The sequence below is a fragment of the Abramis brama genome, assembly GCF_963993115.1.
Source record: "Abramis brama genome assembly, chromosome: 16".
NCBI lineage: Eukaryota > Metazoa > Chordata > Actinopteri > Cypriniformes > Leuciscidae > Abramis > Abramis brama.
The window spans coordinates 16490474-16503371 of record NC_139978.1 but is presented as its reverse complement, the minus strand read 5'-3'; positions in this window follow the sequence as shown (position 1 = coordinate 16503371).

Here is a 12898-nt window from a genome sequence, read left to right as displayed (position 1 = left end):
CATGTGCAGAAAAACACCCCCAAAGCATGATGCTACCACCCCCATGCTTCACAGTAGGGATGGTGTTCTTGGGATGGTACTCATCATTCTTCTTCCTCCAAACACGTTTAGTGGAATTATGACCAAAAAGTTCTATTTTGGTCTCATCTGACCACATGACTTTCTCCCATGACTCCTCTGGATCATCCAAATGGTCATTGGCAAACTTAAGACGGGCCTTGACATGTGCTGGTTTAAGCAGGGGAATCTTCCGTGCCATGCATGATTTCAAACCATGACGTCTTAGTGTATTACCAACAGTAACCTTGGAAACGGTGGTCCCAGCTCTTTTCAGGTCATTGACCAGCTCCTCCCGTGTAGTTCTGGGCTGATTTCTCACCTTTCTTAGGATCATTGAGACCCCACAAGGTGAGATCTTGCATGGAGCCCCAGTCCGAGGGAGATTGACAGTCATGTTTAGCTTCTTCCATTTTCTAATGATTGCTCCAACAGTGGACCTTTTTTCACCAAGCTGCTTGGCAATTTCCCCGTAGCCCTTTCCAGCCTTGTAGGAGGTCTACAATTTTGTCTCTAGTGTCTTTGGACAGCTCTTTGGTCTTGGCCATGTTAGTAGTTGGATTCTTACTGATTGTATGGGGTGGACAGGTGTCTTTATGCAGCCAACGACCTCAAACAGGTGCATCTAATTTAGGATAATAAATGGAGTGGAGGTGGACATTTTAAGGGCAGACTAACAGGTCTTTGAGGGTCAGAATTCTTGCTGATAGACAGGTGTTCAAATACTTATTTGCAGCTGTATCATACAAATAAATAATTAAAAAATCATATATTGTGATTTCTGGATGTTTTTTTTTAGATTATGTCTCTCACAGTGGACATGCACCTACGATGACAATTTCAGACCCCTCCATGATTTCCAAGTGGGAGAACTTGCAAAATAGCAGGGTGTTCAAATACTTATTTTCCTCACTGTATCTATCTATCTATCTATCTATCTATCTATCTATCTATCTATCTATCTATCTATCTATCGATAGATAGATAGATAGATAGATAGATAGATAGATAGATAGATAGATAGACAGACAGACAGACAGACAGACAGACAGACAGACAGACAGACAGATAGATAGATAGATAGAGAAACTGGTTAGCAGAGAATTGTTCATGCATCTCATGATTTATAATAACACTCTATTCCCATATCACACATGCAAACACACACATACTCACACAGCAAATGTCAGTTTATCTGGGAGTATAGCACCAGCTCAGTCCTTCTGCTTGTGCCAGTAATATATGACATTATACACAGTCCCAGCCATCTGCTGGCGGTATATTTCCCCCTAAACTTTCTCTCTCTCTTTCACCTGAGCCAACATCTCATCATCTCAGCCAAACAACCTATTTAAAGTGACATGTAATTCAGAGCAAGGATGGCTTGGAAAAATGAAAGTGTTCTCTCCCGCACGAGGGACATCATAGCTGTGGAGATGTACTCTCTGGCTCATTTGGGAAGATTGATGACTTTTGTTTACTTTTGAGACTTTTCAGGTGAAAGTCCTCATGCCCGCAGAGCGTGAATTTGCTGAAGTGCATTTTTTGGTAATAGATAATGTCTGTGGGTAATGTGATGGTAAACATAACCCCTTTAACACTCTCTTATACAGTTAGAAAGTGATCAATGTACTTCAATGGAGAACATGAAAGGCAAATTGTCAACCTGAATGCCTCACACTTCAATATTGTCTGAATCATAGTGATGCTATTGTAACAATCATATCTGGATTTCTAACAGAGGTAAATCAACAGGCATGGCCAAGGAAATGTAGGCCGCTTTATCACAAATATGCCGAAACATTTCAAAACAGTTGCCACTTTGAGCAGTAACACAGTGGATCATTTGAGGTTCATCTCAACAAACACATAAATCTAAAGATAAAACTAATGCAGCTATCTGAGATGCCACAAGTATAGCTGAAATAAGCCATGCATACAACTGGATCCATCCAGCGAAATCTAGTTTAAATTCAAACAGGTTATGTCTACATAACCAAACCTTTTTTTATTTTATTTTTATGAATAAATTAATGCTTATAATACATCAAAGGACTAATTCACAATTCAAGTTATTTGGTAACATTGCAAACATACAATGAAGTAGAAATAGTCATCTAAACCTTAAGGCTCCTTGTAAGAGTCATATCATGTAAACTACTTCAACACCCACCCTCTCTCCTCAGATGCTGGCCGATGGAGAATTGTGGTCTGCTCTTGAACTATCCTCCTCTGCAGGACCGCACGTGGTCCGGGCCAATACAGACAAGGTCATGTCAGGTACACAGTTGCTGCTGCATTTGCACCTACATGGAGGACCTCTGTGATCCTGCCTATCTCTCTGTGTATGTGGAAGGACTCTGATGAATTCCAATTTACAGTCTCTGACCTTCTTTATCTCTGGGAGTAAAATGAATGCACAGTTCATCTGACAGCCAGAGGAGGAAAATGGAGAGCCACAAAACATTGTTGTTTGATCTTAGATTTTCGAGTCAAATTGTTTCTGTTGTTAATAAAAGGCAAACACATATAAAAAATTACAAACACATATACGAGCGCACACAAAATAACTAGCCACAGTACGGTGAGTGAGAGGTGCAATTAGTCTACCATCTACAGGAAGAATAACTTTAGTGATACTGCTTTAACCAGGGTCACAGTTTCACATTTTGCACTTTGAGGTTATGGTAGGGTATGGTAAGGTATGTCTATGAATTTACAACTAATACGAAATGCAGCCTATTGCACTGTAGAAAGCAGACATGTACAGTGTATATATATATATCAGATCTTCAAAGGTCAAGTCATTTCACATTAGTCTTGAATCCCTTTTAGTAATAGTTTTCAATGTCAGTGTTATGCACCATTTAGAAGTGAATTGGCAATGCAATTGAAAGAAAGTACTATAATTTGAAATTGTAATAATAATTGAAATGTATTGTCAAGGCAAACCTTCAAGCTTTAAAAGCATGTCCACGATAATTGATGAATGAATGATTGACTGATGCATTGAAACATATCAATGCATACCATTGATTCAGTTCTTGGTTTGTTTTGTCCAGATATGTGGAACTGCAGCTTCAGAACAGTCTCATCCAGGATTGTCCAGACCTTATTCTATCAGTCCTCAGAGAACCAAGATGAGTTAGTGTTGACCTTACTGTGGATGACTATTTCTACTTCATTGTATGTTTGCAATGTTACCAAATAACTTCAATTGTGAATTAGTCTCTGTGTATGGGGAAGGACTCTGATGAATTCCAATTTACAGTCTCTGACCTTCTTTATCTCTGGGAGTAAAATGAATGCACAGTTCATCTGACAGCCAGAGGAGGAAAACGGAGAGCCACAAAACATTGTTGTTTGATCTTAGATTTTCGAGTCAAATTGTTTCTGTTGTTAATAAAAGGCACAGGGTGAAATAGGCTCTGTGCAGAGCAGTGCTGGGTAGTAATATACTGTATATAATCTAAATTTTGTATTCAGGCAGTCTGAATAATACTTGAGAATAAAATGTTTTGATATTTAATAAAAGGTGTTTTTGTTTGTGTTCTGCAGAGAAGGTTTGATCTGAAGCACTACACCAAAACTTGAGTGAAACAGTGAACGAGACATTTTGCAACTTGATCTTTGATCCACTTTGATCAGTGCAGACCCTGAATCTAAATAATCCCTAACACACGTCTCAAGAAAAGTACAAATGTTTCTATTCAGAGATTAAGTAGACAAAACATGTGAAATGTTTAACTGAAAACAAAGACAAGCTAAAAAAAGAAAACTAAAACAAACAAGAAACAACTTTGTGTATAACAATTGTTTTAAATTGAAGCAGGTTTGTTCAGATAAACGCAGCCTCTTGATCATAAGCTAGAAGGATAAACACATTCAGATGTTTGTTAATATACTGTCAAAACTATGCAAGCTGTAGTCAAAGCATCTGACAGAATGCGGCAAAGCATAAATTCTGTCTCTTTTTGGATGTATACCTTTACACATATCACACCTTCACAGGTGTTCGCTGTCTATATTCTGTCTGCCGCAATTTACACAGCCTGTCTGTGACTCACAGCCTCTTCCTTGGTTGAATCCACATCATGGCATAAACCGAATAGACCATCTGAGGCACTCAGAGCGGCTCCCTACACAGATAATGATATCTTCTACTGTGCCTTTAGTTCAGTCCACATCAGCACAGTTCAAGTGCTCCAAATAGTTTGTGACAAGCATGAACTCCCCTGCAAAAAGGCCCATCACATACCACCCAATCCTGACCCTGTCAGTTTGCTTAATCTCAGCAGAAGCCCACGCAGCCTCAAGTAGAAACCTTGGAAAAGCCAAACTGTTTTTGTCTGATTATGACTTTTTTTTTTTCTAGTGTGGTTGTCACTCACATTTGTTCAGCAACAGCTGTGCTTTTATTGGTTTGATGTTTGGCACTAAGGCAGAGAACATGTATGACGCATTATTGAATCAGAAGGGCGTGCAGGCATGAGTTGGATTTATATATATATATATATATATATACACACACACATGTGCGTCATGCACCTACTTCCTATTTGAAGGGCCCACTGGAGGCAACTAGACTTGTTTGGTGCCTTTGGCAAGATAAGACATGAGCACAGATTTAAAAAAAACATAGTAATTTGTCATATGCATGTAAGATATGTGGCAGTTTTTGATTAGAGAGCAATGAGATGAAAATCTTAAACTAATAGATACATAGCAATATTAGTAATATCCATGCATGTTTGATGCTTTGAAAGCAAAGGATTTGTAGAAGGTTCGACTCGATTGGATTGACCAAATTTAAACCTTTGACAGCATTTTAGACAAGCACCTTTTTTTATCTACAATAATCATTCCAATTATTTATTAATGATATTTTAACAGCCACAAGTTACTCATTTCAATATACTAATTGTGAATAAAATGAAAATCAATATACATAAAAAAAAAAAAAAAAAAAAAAAAAACTAATTTCAAATATTTCTAGTTTTCGAAATTCAGGCGATTTTTTTGGTTTTTGAAGTAACATTTTTGTTCAACCAAGGCTTATTGAACAATTGTCCCTGTGGTGACATTTCTGCATTATTATATTACATTGCTTCTTGCATGTTTCCCCACACTTTCCAGTGTGAAACTAAAGGCGCATTCAGTTTTATCTGAAACAGATGAATGTGAATCTGGCAAAGTTGGTTGTTAAATGTATTGTGGTAGTTCATAAATGAAATGTCCAAAGAGTGGCACTAAAAGGTTAATGCTCTATTGCATTTGAAAATAATGTACCGCCTACACTAAACCCTATCCACCAAGAGAGTTAACAAAAGCAGACATTAGATAGAAAACACATTTGCTGAAGCAACCGTGCCATTTTAACTTTAACTTTTAACATGACTCAAGTTTAACTAGACCCATACCCATGCACTCTGCATCGCAAGTGCAATGCTATACCAGTTGAACTACCGAACAAGTTTACAATGTCAGAAAAGCCATACATATGAAGCTGAATATGTGATGCAAATGTCAAAATTTATTATTTTACAAAATCATGCACTTTGGTAAAAGTGTTTTGGGGTTTTAACCGAGTATTGAGAAAGGAACCATGCACAAGTAAGTTGCTACTGGAAGATGCTACTGGAATCAAGCTCACATATCACAGAGGTGCAAAAAATATGACAAACTGGGTTGATACCACAGATAAAATTAAATATATATAAATAAAAATCAAAGTTGCATTAAAAATCCATAGGTTCATAAATTGGACATGGTTTGCTTTCTCTAATAATGTGTTAAATAGGGCAACACATAAATACAGTGTGGACATACAGTGTCATGAGGAAAAGCACAATTCTCTTGCTTGTATGATGGATGCGTAAGCTCAGGGCCTTTGTTCTTGGTCCAGCTGCAGCCGAGCCAATGTCCCCAAATCTAGGCGGCGGAGTCTAATTCTGTCCACAACCTCAGGTTACATTACAAACACATATATACACACACACACAAAATAACTAGCCACAGTACGGTGAGTGAGAGGTGGAATGTACAATTAAAATAGGTGCAATTAGTCTACCATTTACAGGAAGAATGACTTTAGTGATACTGCTTTAATCAGGGTCACAGTTTCACATTTTGCACTTTTAGGTTATGGTAGGGCAGTGAATGTCTATGAATTTACAACTAATACGAAATACAGCCTATTGCACTGTAGAAAGCAGACACGTACAGTATATGTCTCAGATCTTCAAAGGCCAAGTCCAAGTCAAGTATTTTCACATTAGTCTTGAATCCCTTTTAGTAATAGTTTTCAATGTCAGTTTTATGCACCAGTTAGAAGTGAATTGACAATGCAATTGAAAGAAAGTACTATAATTTGAAATTGTAACTATAATTGAAGTGTATTGTCAAGGCAAACCTTCAAGCTTTAAAAGCATGTCCACGATGATTGATGAATGAATGATTGACTGATGCATTGAAACATATCAGTGCATACCACATTGATTCAGTTCTTGGTTTGTTTTGTCCCGATATGTGGAACTGCAGCTTCAGAACAGTCTCATCCAGACCGTATTCTATCAGTCCTCAGAGAACCAAGATGAGTTAAAGTTGACCTTACTGTAAACTTTAAACCACTGGAAAACTAAATATGAGAGCAGCATTTCTAAATTATGAAGGAGGGTGCGAGGTTATTTCAAATGAGAAAGAGTTGCAAAAGGAGAGTTTTCTCGGTTTGATATTGACTAATTCGTTCATTTGCTGCAGTATAGCAATGAACATTAAACCCAGATCTCTTTCTGAATAAGCTTAGCACAGCTTGAGGACATCTGCTCTCTCCTCTAGTTACACTGCTGCCTGATGTTCACATTAGATCATTTACAGTAGCAGAATCTGGTTTAAACCACCATGATATACTCTTGCTAAATCAAATTTCTCTTATTTAAGAGAATCTGATTGCATTTCGCTGATATGAAATTACAAAACGATTATATTGGTCTGGCGCAGGACTGGCCAAGAGGGCTTCTTTCTAGAGAAAAAATAAATAAAGTTATGCAGATAAATATAAGGTCAGGATGTGGCTCATCCCTTTTTTCTGTCCATTTATTTAGGCTATTCAAGAAAAGTTTAGGTAGCTTGCATAGGCCAAATATTTCTCTTATATAAAATATTTATTTCTGTGATGGCAATGCTGAATTTTCAGCATAATTACTCCAGTCTTTAGTGTCACATGATCCTTCAGAAATCATTCTAATATGCTAAACATTTATTATTATCATCAATGTTGAAAACAGTTGTGTACAATTATTTTTCAGGATTCTTTGGTGAATTGAATCCTGAAAAATAAAAAATAAAAAAAAATACACAACTGTTTTTTGCATTAATAATTGTTTCTTGAGCAGTAAAATCTTTACAAAAGAAATGTTAACAATAGAAGGAGGCAACACAGGTAATTCAAACAAGCAGGTATATGTATTTGATTAATGGTGAGTATAGGATAGTCAGATAGATTGCAGACACTTAGCTGGACATTGATTGTGCTTTCTTGTTTTTGCAGAGAGATGAGAGCATGAAACGCTGGGCGAAGGAAACAGATGACTGAAGACGGCGGGCAGAAGACGGGTCAATGGAGATCAGGTAGGTAGCCAGGTGAGTTGAAGCGTATAGCAACAACGAGACCATGACAGTGTGGAGAGTGATGGTTTAAGAAGGGTGAGATAATGATCTGCAGGTGCAGGTACAGTGCGTTAGAATTTGGGTGATTGGGATCGGATGGTGCTGGGTGATCAGGTGTTGAGGGTGTGATGGCTGGTGTGGAGGATCCTGTGACAAGAAAACAGTTATTTTACATTGTAATAATATTTGTGTTTGTTTTTTTTATCAAATAATGCATGCATGCAGCCATGTTGAGCATAAGAGTCTTCTTTTAAAAACATTTAAAAAAACGTACAGATCCCAAAGTTTTGAATAGTATTGTGTGCGAGTGTGTGTGTGTGTGTGTGTGTGTGTGTGTGTGTGAAAATAAGTTCTACTTTTAACCCTTGTATGGTGTTCGGGTCTGTTGGACCCGTTTTAATTTTTTATCAAAAGAAAAATGATACAATTAATTATTTTTTCAAACTGAGACTCATTGGCCTTGGCTCATTTTCTGTGAGGAATATATATCAGAACACATTTTCAATGAAAACACACTGTATACCCCCCCTACACATTTATATTACACACAGGATGTTCGGGTCCACTGGACCCGGGGCTAATAAAAGTGTAGAAATTGTAGGTCCTGTGTACCTTTACTCTGTCCTCCTCCTGTCAGGGCCTGCTGTTAGTGTGTGTATGTTCTTGTATATGGTTTATGATGACACAAATGTGTATAATGACATGGGTATTACAACGTAAACATGGTTTATGACGACATCTGTGTCCTCATACTAAAACATACTAAATGGTGTTTTTTGAAATTCAAAAAATGCCAAAAGTTTTCTGTGATTGGTAGGTTTAGGGGTAGGGTTAGTGTAGGGGGATAGATTATACAGTTTGTACATTAGAAAAACCATTATGCCTATGGAGAGTGACCGTACACCACATATCCAAGTGAGTGTGTGTGTGTGTGTGTGTGTGTGTGTGTGTGTGTGTGTGTGTGTGTGTGTGTGTGTGTGTGTGTGTGTGTGTGTGTGTGTGTTTTGTGTGTGTCTGTGTGTGTGTTGTGGGTGTGTGTGTATGTGTGTGCATGAGTGTGTGTGTGCGTGCGTGTGAGAGAGAGATTGTGTGTAAGTGTGAAAGAGTGCAAGAGTGAGTTTTGTGTTTCTACTCCTGCCATTCCCACACGAGGTTGCAATTCTTAAATGTGATCTAACAAAGGTAAAGAGAAAATATTAACCATATATGCTGTTTATATTGCTTGTAATTGGGATGAAGTAAACATCTGTTGAGTATTTTAACATAACATTTTTGATTGTGTTGAATTAAAAACCCCAAAATGCAGCGGGTCCACCAGACCCACGAACACTGGCTGAGTAACAAAAATATGAACACCACACAAGGGTTAAAAGATGGGGGTTCTCACTTTCTTCAAAGCAAAACCACTTTCTGTGTGAACCAGCCTTAAGAGGCAAAAATGGCCAAATAAGTATTTCCATCATGTCTAAACCTTATGCAAATACAGCTGTACCTTACAGTTTTTTCCAATTGCTAACACACTAAAATGAGATGCACAGCACAATTATTTGAACTGACACACAGAGAGCAAAACCTCTTCTCAAGTCTCTAAAAGTCTAAACACATTTTCTGCTCTACACACATTTTGCAATTCAAAATGACACTTTTTTAAATGCACTGAACACGGTTCTCTGCATAAGACACAACAATCTGACATAAAGTCACATGTTTGCCATTTCAAAACACTGCCATTCAAAATGACACTACATGAGCTGATTGGCCAATACATGTGCACCTGGCCAAACTCCTCAATGGTTAATTGTTAACACTTCAATCTTTTTCAGTTTACTGTTTTTTGTGAGCATATTTTTGTTCAGTCCAATGTAAATATATCTGCTGTGCATATGTTGCACTGACTTGTTTGGTGAAAAATAAAAAAATAAACGTTTCAACAGCATGTGTGTGTATCTGCAAATATTTCTGTGCATGTGAACAATCTGAAGAATTTTCTACAATTTGAACTATTTTAGTATTATGGCAAAGCATACTAAAGATGAGAGTGCTTTTCATCATGCCCAACAGTGTGTAGTTGGTTAGACAAAAATCTGGTAATATGAATGAAGTGTATGACATTTCGTGCAAAAGTTTGATTTTGATAATGCTATATGTAGTTTTGGTTGCAGTGCTTAATTTTGCCGGATATATTAGGTATTTTGCAGTTTAGGTGTGTGGCTTTTTTTCTTTTTCTTTTACACCACGTTTAACAAAATTTCATCTTACAGTTTTTGCCCGTTGCTTGAACACTATAGACACATGCTTAAACCAAAGTAACATAACTTGAAGTTGTTGTTACTATACCTTAAACAGTGTGTAACCATACCTTAAACAAAAGCGCTGCTTTGCACTTTAGTTGCAATTCTGTAACACACTTGCACCTTTCTGCAACACACTTGCTCCTAGACACTACACACTATTTCATACATAAGACACTTAGTTCAAAAATGAAATCTCAGGGTACCATTGGGAACACACATCTATTCAAAATACAACACACATTGGTTAATTGAAAAGACGTAGACATACACCTGAAAATACTTACTTACAAAACTGAACACCAATCAGCCAGCTACAAAAAGGCCTCAGTTAAGCCATTTTGAGAACTTTGCAAGCATGGAGGCAGGGAGAGCTAGAGGCAGAGGAGGAGGAAGACAGAGAGAGAGAGAGGAGGACGTGGTCGAAGAGGCCACGCAAGGGCCATTGTTTCGGATGACATAAGAGCAACTTTGGTGGACCATGTCATAAACCATGGCCTGACTATGAGGGAAGCTGGGCAGAGAGTCCATCCTAATCTAAGCCGTTTCACAGTTTCATCCATAATAAGGACATTCTGACTGGAAAACAGGTATGTCTTCAACTCTCTACTCTACTCAGACTGTATCTAGAGTATTTACAGTACTGTACTATATTGCGTTACTGTATCACATGTATTGTATTCCAGGGTGGCTAATGCTCCTTTTCCAACAAAAGTGGTAGTTTTGTGAAATATACCGTGATAATGTGTTGAGATGTTTCAGTACTGTGTATGGTAAATACAGTAAAGTTCAGTATACACAGTACTATAAAAAAGAAGCAAACGAGAACAATTTGTGGTTGCATTTTTCTACAGAATGGCTAGAAGACCTACTGGGGGTTGGACGCCAATGCCTTGTTCACCCAACAGCAGGAATTTGCCATAGTGAACCTAGTCAGAGCAAACAATGCAATCCGTCTCCACCAGCTACAGCAACAAATACTTGCAGATAGGCAAGTATTCAACAACATAAATCGAGTAAGCATTACAACTATCAGACGCATCTTTGTAAAGCACAACATTACCATGAAGCAATTGTACAGGGTCCCATTTGAGAGGAACAGTGTCAGAGTCAAAGAACTTCGACATGAATATGTACAGGTAAGTGTTTCAGTCCTTTACATTTACAATAAAGAATGGGTGCAGTCCAGTAACAGATGAATATGTACCACTGGATTAGTAGATTAGTAGATTAGTAGACCACATAGATACATTCAGAAAGCTACACAGGTACCTGTGTGGTGGGGTGGGTCAGTTCTGTATGTGTAGTAGTGTAGGCGTGTGCTTTGAGTAAAGCCATCCACAATATGTATTTTTTGTTACAGAGAATCTTGGACATGGATGGAGCTGCCCAGCCGCATGAATGTATTTACATTGACGAGGCTGGATTCAACCTTAGCAAAAACAGACGACAGGGACGTAATATAATTGGGCAAAGGGCAATTGTGCACGTCCCGGGGCAGTGCGGGGGAAATATCGCATTGTGTGCTGCCATAAGTCTTTGAGGGCTACTGCACCATCATGCTAAACTGGGTCCCTATAATGCGCAACACATAATCACATTTCTAGATGCACTTCATGATGCAGTTGTACAGGATGGACCAGAGCAGCCCAGGTTTGTTGTTGTCTGGGATAATGTTAGTTTCCATCGGGCTGCTCTGGTCCAGGACTGGTTCACCAACCATGATCAATTTGAAGTTGTGTGCTTGCCCCCTTACTCGCCATTTCTAAATCCTATAGAGGACTTTTTTCCGCTTGGAGATGGCGCGTATATGACCGCCAACCACATGCCCATATGCCTCTTCTGCAGGCAATGGAACAGGCCTGCGGAGACATTGAGGTGAGGTCAATCCAGGGATGGATTCGGCACACAAGGGGATATTTTCCCCGATGCTTGGTGAGAGAAGACATTGCTTGTGATGTTGATGATGTTGGCCAGACCCCAACAGACGGCAGGATCCATGAGCCCACTTGTCCACAAGTGTGTTTTTCTGTGTTTACAGTAGTGTATTGTTTGTTTTATTTTTGATTTAACTGAATTTACTGTACTGTAATACTGTATATACTAATGTAATGATTTTGAATTCAGTATTTAATTTTTTGGTTGTTGTGAAAACATGCCCTCTGTGGAACTGAATAAAAACATTGAAAACAAAATACTCCAGTTTTGTTTCTTACAGTACAAGCAAGCAAGTTGAGGAACACTGCATTTGATGTTTTACAGTACTGTCTTTTCTTTTCTATTTCATTGCTAATTATTTTTGCTTTGACTCAAATAAACCTATGTTGTGATTGTACTGTAGTGTTTTGCATCAATATATTACAGACTTTGTTCAATGATTCCACTGTCTGTAGTATTCTCTCTACTACTGCAGTACTTTTACAGAGATGTATTTACTGTATATGTAGTACCATAATGAAACCTGTATCACCTATTTTGTTCTACAATATTTAATGATTGTACGAACAATGACACAGTGAAACTATCGGCTGCTTGTGTGTGGGTGATCTATAGTTATGTTTCAATGGTATTTCACAGTAAATTTGTTTTTTGAACCAATGATTGTGCAAGATTTCTTTAAAGATGTGAATGCACAATACAATGTTTTAAACATTAGACAGCCTGTGTTACAAGTGATAACCGTTTTGAGTTTTGTGTCTAGAGTTTTGAAAAATGACATCAAGGTTCTGAAAATAGTAGCAAAGTGATTGTAAAAAACTGTAGCTGAAAATAAATCTCTTTACCTGGAAGTATTCTGTTAACTCTGTTAACTCTAAACTGTAATTAAATATATAAAAACTAAATATAAATGTGTTCACAAAATAAAAACTAAACTAAAACTA